This window comes from Tupaia chinensis, unplaced genomic scaffold (assembly GCF_000334495.1).
Source record: "Tupaia chinensis unplaced genomic scaffold, TupChi_1.0 Scaffold146784_1, whole genome shotgun sequence".
NCBI classification, from domain to species: domain Eukaryota; kingdom Metazoa; phylum Chordata; class Mammalia; order Scandentia; family Tupaiidae; genus Tupaia; species Tupaia belangeri.
Window position 1 is genome coordinate 291,845 of NW_006206638.1, and position 9,939 is coordinate 301,783.

General features: G+C 36.7%; 1 pseudogene; it reads left to right on the plus strand.

The window, feature by feature from the left end:
* The first annotated feature begins 8,142 nt into the window (after positions 1–8,142).
* On the plus strand, positions 8,143–9,152 carry LOC102481277 (UBX domain-containing protein 2A pseudogene; annotated as a pseudogene).
* Positions 9,153–9,939: the final 787 nt, after the last annotated feature.

The window sequence follows — 9,939 nt, forward strand, 5'->3', positions numbered from 1 at the left end:
GTTTTTAGTGGAAAAGCTTTCAGCTTTTCTCCATTCAGGATGACGTTGCTATGGGTTTTTCATAGATAGCTCTTATAGAGTTGAGAAATGACCCTTCTATGCCAATTTTGCTGAGAGTCCTGATCATGAAGGGATGTTGTATCTTATCAAATGCTTTTTCTGAATCAATTGATATGATCATATGGTTTTTATCTTTCTTCTTGTTAATATGGTGTATTACAATTATGGTTTTGCATATGTTGAACCAACTTTGCATTCCTGGAATTAAAGCCTACCTTATCATGATGTATAATCTTTTTTAGAAGTTGTTGGATATGATTTGCTAGTATCTTGTTGAGAATCTTTGCATCTATATTCATCAGGGATATTGGTCTATAGTTTTCCTTTCTTGTCTTGTCCTTATCTGTTTTAAAGATAAGGAGGATAGAGACTTCATAGAATGAATTAGAGAGAGATTCACCCTTCTGGATCTTTAGAAATAACTTGAGCAGAATGGGGGTTAACTCTTCTTTGAAATTTTTGTAGAATTCAGAGGTGAATCCATCATGGCCATGGCTTTTCTTTGCTGGGAGGTTATTTATTACTGATTTAATCTTCTGGCTTGGTATGGGACTATTCAAACTTTCTATATCCTACTGGCTCAAACTTGGTAGATTATATGTGCCCAGGAATTTGTCCATCTCATACAGATTGTCTTGGTTCTTGGCATACAGCTGTTCATAGTATCCTCTAATGATGTTTTGTATTTCTACTATGTCTGTTGTTATTTCGCTTGTGTCATTACATATCTGATTTACCTAGTTCCTATCTCTCTTCTTCTTATTAAGTCTCGCTAGTGGTGTATCAATTTTGTTTATCTTTTCAAATAACCAGCTTCTACTTTTATTTATTTTCTGTATAGTTTGTTTATTTTCTATTTCATTTATTTCTGCTTGTATCTTTATTATTTATATTTTCCTGGAGTTTTTTGGATTTTTTTTTGTTGTTGCTTTTCCAATTCTGTAAGGCATGATATTAGGCGATCCATTTGCCTTCTTTCCATCTTACTCTTATGTGCACTAATTGCTATGAACTTCCTTCTTATGACTGCTTTAGCAGTGTCCCAAAGATTATGGAAACTTATGTTTTCATTTTCATTGACCTCCATGAGTCTTCTGAGTTCAGTCTTTATTTATTCAGTAGTTGTGGAGTCATTCAGGAGTAGGTTATTAAGTTTCCATGTATTTGAGTATTTTTGAGGATTTCTCTTGAAATTAAACTCAAGTTTAATTCCATCATGGTCAGAGAAGATGCTGGATATAGTTTCTATGCCTTTGAATCTGTAGAGGCTTGCTTTGTGCCCTATGATGTGGTTTATCTTCGAAATCATTCCATATGGGAGTGAGAAAAAAGTGTATCTCATGGTTTTTGGATGGAAAGTTTATAGATGTATGTTAAGTACATTTTATTTATAGCATCATTTAGATCCTTTATCTCTTTATCTATTTTTTGTAGATAATCTGTCCAGAGGTGATACTACAGTTGTGAAGTATCCAACAATTAATGTGTTACAGTCTTTCTCCCCTTTTAGATCTAACAGTCTTTCCTTCACATATTTGCGTGTTCTTGTGTTAACTTCATAGATAAATTATTAAGTTTTATATCTTCTTGATCAATTGACCCTTTTACTGCAATACAGTACCCTTCTTTGTCTCTTTGAACAGTTTTTGTTTTAAAGCCTATTTTGTCAGAAATTAGTATAGCAAATCCAGCTCTTTTTTGGTTCCCATTTGCATGGAAAACCTTTTTCCAACCCTTCACTTTCTGTCTATGTATGTCTTTATCCATGAAATGGTTTTCCTGTAGGCAACAGATAGAGGGTTTCTGTTTTTTAATCCATTCAGAATGTATTCAATATCAAATGACAAATTTTAGCAATGCCAAACCATAATTACTTTTGAATCAATCTAATATATAAGAAACTCTTGTGAATTGATATTGAGAAAACTCCTAGTAGCCTGATTTTTAAATGTGCTAATAACTTCAGAAAACATTTATCCAAAGAAGACATACAGAGTCAGCAGGTGGCATGCAAGTTAAGGCACCTGGATTCCATATCACCCAATGAGTGACTTGAGACCTGGACCTAGTGTCTTGAAAAGGATGTTTGGTGCATGTGCATGCCTACCCAGAATCCCAAGAATAAAATGAAAGAGGAGTGATTGGGCATGGCCATTTCCCTGGAGTGTTTTCTCACTTTCCCTCTCTCTCCCTCTCTTTATCTCAGTCAGTCAAGCACATACAAATCTAAAAGGAGAAGGAGAGAAGAAGAGGAAGAAGAAGAAGGAGGAGGAGAAGGGAAGAAGAAATATAAATGGCCCACAGATATGTAATAATATGCTCAACATCACTAATTATCAAGAAAATACAAATCAACATTACAATGAAATATCACCTCACACTTGTTTAGATGGCTTTTATGCAAAAGACAATCAGTAACAAGTGATGATGAGAGTGTGGATAACAGGTAATATGCTGCTCAAGAGAAAAGAGGTTCCACATGGCAACAATGGATTGAATCCCCTGAAACATGCTGGACATGCATGTAAGTACCCAGGATATGACAGGTTAGAGGACTAGAGAAAGGGGATTGAAACATGATCAGACCCTGTGGGGTCTCTCTCTGTCTTTCTCTTTCTCTCTCTCTCTCCCCTCTCAGATACACATGTGCTCTATCATGAATAAATCTTAAAATATTTTTTAAAACTACTTTTATATCCATTCAGCAAATATTTTCTGAATGATTACTTTGTATCTATAACTCTATAGCTACCAGTAGGTACTAATATATGTATATTTAATGTAAAGCTAAAATACTTGTATTTCAGTGCACCTTACTTGTATGAATCTCTTGCAAGGTTCTGGAAAGGATCCTCACAATGTGTTCACATGTTTTTTACAAATTTGCAAAAGCAAACTGTTTTAAATGCAAATGGTTGCATCTGCTACCTTGTTTACCCAGCTTTTATTTATCATGCTGGGTAGTATTCAAATGGCTGTAGTTATTACTGAAACTGAGCTAAAGGAAATTGAGTTAGGGACACATTTAGGCAAGGTTTTCTGGGACCTGTTTATATGATTCACAGTCATTTTCATTGTAGTATTTTGGTGTATGAATGGCTCCCAGAGTATTCCTACTGCTCAAAGTATAAACTCATCCAATTTTGAAAAGTGTCTGAAAGGTCCTATATCTTGGAGCACCAGGTCTACAGGTATGTGTGTAGTGGAAGAAAAACAAGTTTGGAAATACATAAATCCAGATTATACTCTACAGAATATTCTTCTGAACATTATGGTTTATATTCTGGAGAATCTTACAGAAGTTTTTTATTATTTTACAATTTAGAAACTTGTAAGACATTGGCAATAATACAATTGATATTAAAAGATTTTTCTAAACCATCTATAATTTTAACATCTCATCAGCCATGCTATGTAAAAAGATAATTATCATTCCATTCTTTCTATAGGAAATTATATTACAAAATTTATGTAATTCGAAGAGGCAATCTGCAGGGAACACTTTAAAGTAGATACAGTCTTCGTGCTGATGCTACAGGCAAACAAAAACTCTAAAAAAAGCATAATCTACTGCTGGGCAGTACAAATAAAAGAAAGTTTAGTATTAACCAGTGAAAGCTAGGGGAGACTTTATTAGAACCATCGAATGCCAGATGCTCCTCAGTTGCAGTCAATAACAGAAAGCATGCAGCTTGAACTTCTCTATAAAAGAATCAGCACAGAACAGCTCAGGGCTGTTGCAATCTCCATCAGAGCTGCCTGGTTCACCTGATCACTGCTTTTCTCTGTCTATACTTTCTCAATCCATAGCTGCTTTCCTTTGGTGCACCTGAGCTCTTCACCTCCAGGCCGAGTTACATGGTACCCAATCAGGAACCCAAGTATGGAATAACTCAAATGATAAGGTGAGTGGACACTCTTGAGTCATGCAAGATGTAAGAGAGTAAAGTAGGAACTAAGAAAGAACAGTAAAAAAGAACTCTTGAATTCAGATAGAACTAAAAGAATGAAGTCCAGAGCTTATGGAGTAAAGAGAGAAGTTAGTGGAAAAGTAGAAATGGAAAGAGTACACTGAGAGTCAGGAGTAAAATAGGGGGAACTCTCTGAGAAAAATATATGTGTATGTAAATATTGTCATGTATGTTAAAAGTATGAAACTAAGAAATTTAGAAAGCTAAGAAATTTAGAGAGCTAAGAGATTTAGAAAGTTAAGCTAAAAGATTTAGAAAGGTAAAAAAGAAAAGTAACAATTGAAGCAGTCAATTTGAAGTTTGGTATAAAACAGGAAACTCTCCAAGATAAATAGATATGTTTAAATGTTTGTAAAAGCTAGTGTGTTTATATGTTTGCAAAAACTAGGAGCAGTAAGGTCTATGGCAAGCAGTTAAAGAAAGAAACTAATAGAGTAAAACAAGAAAAAAAAATAAAGAGAAAATAGATAAATTATGTGCTCAAATTAGAAAAAGAAAAGAAAGAAGATACAGGAAGCATCATAAAGTAGATAAAGTCTTTGCACTGACATTTCAGGGCAAGTGAAATCTCTAACAAAGACATTATCTACTTCTGGGCAGTACGAATAGAAGAAAGCTGAGTATTAGCCATATAAAGCCAAGAGAGACTTGATTAGAACCATGGGATACGAGATCCTTCACAGATGCAGTCAATAATAGAAAGCATGCAGCTTTACCTCCCCTATAAAATAATTAGTAGAGAGCAGCTTCCGGCGACAGCCATCTCCATCAGAGACGCCCAGTCCACCTGATCCCTAGTTTTCTCTGTTTATCCTTTCTCAATCCACAGTCGCTTCCCCTTGGGGCACTCCATCTCTTTGCCTCCAGGCCAAGGCAGCAATCAAAGACTATTTTAACAAAAATTTGTGAATGTTAAAGGAAAAAGTTCAGACAATTTAATTTAGCAGAGTTTAACTGAGCAAAAACAATTCGAACCAGGAAACACCGAGAGTGACTTCCAAAAGGACTCTGGATATCCACGTGTTGGGGTGATATTTATGTGCAACAAGGGAAAAGTGATGTACAAAAAGAAAAATGGAAGTGAGAGAATGAGATATAGAAATCATTGTATTGGCTTGATGTTTACCTGTATTACCATAGTTTAAAGGGTGAACTGTGACTGACTGAAGTGTAGCTACTGTGATTGAATCAACTTACTGAGGAAGTAGACTTCCAGGCAGTGTTGTGGTTTGCTTATGAAACTCAAGTAGAAGTACAGAGGCCCTTTCAGGCTCATAAAGTTTAACAGGGGGGAAAGTATAGAGTGGGTCAGGCAAGAAAGTAATACAAGTTAAAGTTAAAAATAATTTATTAGGCCAGCCCTGTAGCCTAGTGGTTTAGGGAGCTGGATACCACATGGCTGACCACAGCTTGAATCCTGATCCTGGCAGCTTGAAAAACACAATAGGCATGTGTGCATGCATGCCCCAGATCATGAGGGGATGGAAAAATGGAAGGGAAGGGATCGTAGCATGACCATGCCCCACTGGGGAGTGCTTCCTTTTTCCCCTTTCCCTGTCTTTATATCTCTCTCTGGCAAGTGCATGCACCCTCTGGCAAATAAAATACATATACTAATGTATCAGTTTAGATTTTTATACTGCTCACAGTTCTTATCAGCATCTTAAATTTTATAGATTTTTTTTTTACGTTCTGAATAAATGTTAGCTGTTATCTCCTCTACCCCCCAAAATAAAAACAAGTGTTGACAAGGATATGGAAAAATTAGAATTTATGTGCCCTGTTGGGGTGGGAATGGTATAGCCACTATGGAAGACAATATGGTGGTTTCTCAAAAAATTAACAATGAAACTACCAAATGACCCAGCAATTCACTTCTGCATATTTATCTAAAAGAATTTAAATCAGGATCTCAAAGAGATATTAGCATTTCTATATTCACTGAGCACTCTTTACAATAGCCAAGATGTGGAAACAACCTAAATTTCTGTGGACAGATGAACAGATAAATAATATGTGGTAAATACATTCAATGGAATACTATTTAGCCTTTAAGAAAGAGGCTCCACCCCATGGCATACTGATTAAGGGAGCTGGATCTCACATGACAGACTACAGTTTGAATACCATTCCCAGCACACTTCTTCAAGTCATCAGTTCAAAGACTCAAATGATGAAGTTGGACATTTGAGTTCCAGCTACCTTAACCAAAACTAATTTTTGTTTTCTAATATAATCTTTTCTTTTATCAGTTCTTATTGATTTTATGTACAAGATGTTCTTTACTCAGAGAATGGTAATGTTAAGATTTTAAAAAGGTGGGGTTGGGAGATGGCGTGGTGGTCAAGGACGCTGAACTCTCACATGGCCAACTACGGTTCAAGTCCCAGACTTGGCAGCTTGCTTTATTCTTTTCTCTCTCTCACTCTGTCCCTCTCTGATCAAGTTTAAATAAATAAAGTTTAAAAATATCTTTAAAAGGTATTTTAAGAGTTTGATTAAAGAAGGTTAAAATCTGTGATGAAGGTAGGTCTCATGTTAAGTGTTCTTACCATAATAATATACAATTATTTTTTCTTTTGGAGAGGTTTTTTAGCTATAGGGCGTGTGTGCTCATCAGAAAGACAGAGAGAGACAGAGAGACAGAAAGCGAGAAATCACTCCCTGGGGGGATGGCCACACCACAATCCCTTCTCCTCCATTCTCTTCTCGGGATCTTGGGTACACATGCACACGCACCCGGCGTGAGTTTAAGCCACCAGGTCCAGGACTTGAACCACGGTCAACTACATGGGAGTCCACTGACATAGCCATTACGCTAACTGCTGGTCCCAATAATATACAATTTTTTAAAAAAATAATATAAAATTGACCCTAGGGCCAGTTGGTGGTGTGGTGGTTGAGATGGCTGGGCTCACATGGATGGCTGAATGATTTCAGTCCCAGTCTTGGTAGCTTGGGGGCAACACTGGCCACATAGTGTGGACACCAAGGGTCCTGGGGGGAGAGTGGAGGAGTGGGGACTGCGGTGTGGCTATCCCCGGAGGGATGGTTTTTCACTTTCCCTCTGTCTCTCTTCAGTGTGGGCACATGCCCTGTTACAAAAACTAAAAAAGATGAATTATTGTACCATTTTCAGTCATGTAATACCCAATGAATAGTTTTATTAAATATTACTTTTTTTGAGAGGTTTTCGCTATAGGGTGCATGCACTCGCCAGAAAGAGAGAGACAGAGAGATAGAATGCAAGAAATCGCCCCCCCGGGGGATGGCCACGTCGCAATCCCTTCTCCTCCATTGTCCTCTTGGAATCTTGAACACGCATGCACATGAGCCCGGCATGAGGTTAAGCCACTGGGTCCATGACTCAAATCGCGGTCAACTACGTGGGAGTCCAGCGACATAGCCAATACACTAACTGCTGGTCCCAATATTACGTTTTTATATTTAAGAAAAACAAAGTAAAAACAGGCTTGGGCATGTGTGTGTGTAACCAAAATCCCAGCAGGATAAAGAAATGGAGTAGAAGGAATTGTGATGTGACCATGCCCTATTAGGGAGATGCTTTCTATTTCTTCTCTGTCTCTCTCTGGCAAGTGCACGTGCCTTCTGGCAAATAACTAATAAGTAAATAAAATGTTTAAAAAAAGAAAATGAACTTCTGCAATATGTGACACATGGATGAATCTTGATAATATCATGCTAAATGAAATAAGTCAGTCACAGAATAAGAAATACTTCATGATTCCACTTATATGAGATATCTAAAAGTATAAAATTTATGGAATGAAAATGGAATGGTGGTTTTAAGGGGCTTCCGAAGGAGGAAATGGGTAATCAATGGGCAAAATTTCAGTTAAGCAAAATGAATAAATTCTAATGATAATGCTGTACAACATTGTACCTATAGTCAACAATAACATATACAATTAAAAATGTGTTAAGAGGGAGGTGGGCCAGCTACTAAAGGCACAGCTGCAGAACCTGAGAGGAGCTTGAGGCATATCACTATGGATTGAAGAGCTCAGGCCAAAGTCCTGGTGGTGCCCACAGCTTCTGAGGTAATTTAGTAAGAGGTGGGAGAGCTATGCCCGGAGAAAGACAAAAGACAATGAAAGAAGTGGATAATCTTGAAAGTATAAAAGAAGAGGGTTTGTGAAACAGGATCTGATAATAAGCCCCTTAGTGATAATTGACATAGGAATTGTGTATATTTTGTTGATAGCGTTTCTGACAAAGCACAGAAGGTTGGTGCCAAATGCTTATTCCCCACCAATCAGAAAAAATAGGTAGATATAAGTACAAAATAATGAAAAATGGATTCATAGTCAATAATTATTTCAGAAATCACTCTGATGGTGCAAGTCAACAGTTTCTGAACCCTATAAAAAGGGGGAATTACCCTCAGAATTACAGAGAATTTTTGATAAAGAGGATGTATTAAGGTTGAAGATAAGAAAAATGAAGTATGTATGTCTTACAAAGCCTGTGTTCCAGGCCTTCTTAGGACAAAGTAATAGACTGGGAAGTGTCACACCAAAAAGTGTTTCAAAAGCAAAGAATATTGAAGTTGAAAACAAAAATAATTTTTCTGCTGTTCGACTGAAAAACTGAGAACCCATCACTAACATACAGATCTGGTTAGTCAATGGGAAAAAAATTGTCCAGAAATTTTTCTCACACATTTTTATTTCATTTTCTTTTATACATTCAATCATATTATTTAGCTTACAAAATCAATATTTCAACAGGTGAACATTTCTCCCTAGTCCAGTTGATAAAAATATAAAATATCTTCAATAGATAATACCACATTTCTTTGTCCCATTAATGCGTTGTCTTGCTATTTTTCTTCTAAATGTCCTTCTTCAGACCTTACTCTTTCACACACAGTATATCTGGTATCCAAAAAGTTTACACTTCTCATAGGGTAAGTCACATCAAATCTTCATTGAAAAATATCAAAGATCTCTATGAAGTCCTCCCTTACCCCTGGAAACAGCACTTCTTTTCTTCAAACTGCTAGATTAAACACTCACACTGGAGGAAGCAGATTGACAGAATGTTATAATCATTGAGAGACTCCAAAAAATGATTGGACCTTGTAGAGAACTTTCATAGCACTGAGTTTTGATAGACTACATGGAAAATTTGCAGAGAAATAATGGTTGTAAAAGGACATACAAACCAAAATGGAAAAAAAAATAAATCAGATTCACCAGACTTTTGCTTCAAGTACTATTTAACTCTCTCCTGATAAGAAGATTTTTAAATAAGTACAAGGTACAGATGACTGGGAGGCTATATCCAATGCATTTTTCCAAAAAGATAGTCAGAAAAATATGCTTATTTTCACATACCAATTAATCAATGCAAGATATATTAAATAGTGAGGACCAGTAGTTAGCGTAATGGCTATGTCACTGGACTCTCATGTAATTGACTGCGGTTCGCGTCACGGACCCAGTGGCTTAAAACTCACACCGGACGCGTGTGCTTGCGTGCATGCCCAAGATCCCAAGAGGAGAATGGAATAGAAGGGATTGCAGTGTGGCCATCCCCCCTGGGGGGTGATTTCTCGCTTTCTGTCTCTCTGTCTCTGTCTGTCTGGCGAGCGCACATGCCCTATAGCAAAATCCTCTCAAAAATAAATAAATAAAAAGATATATTAAATAGCTATATCATTTAGAATCTTATAAATTAGGAGGTATGTTTACAACATCAGTCATTCAAATATAATTCCCAAAGATCAGGGATTTATTTATTGTTAGCTGTCTCAGAGTTTTTAAATGGCAATGTATTAAAAATTATATATGGTGAAAGAGGAGGGTCTGAGGAAGGACATTTGGGGGAGGGGCAGGGCAAAGCATTAATGTCCAAAGAGCTGTGGTATTATCTGTTGAAGATA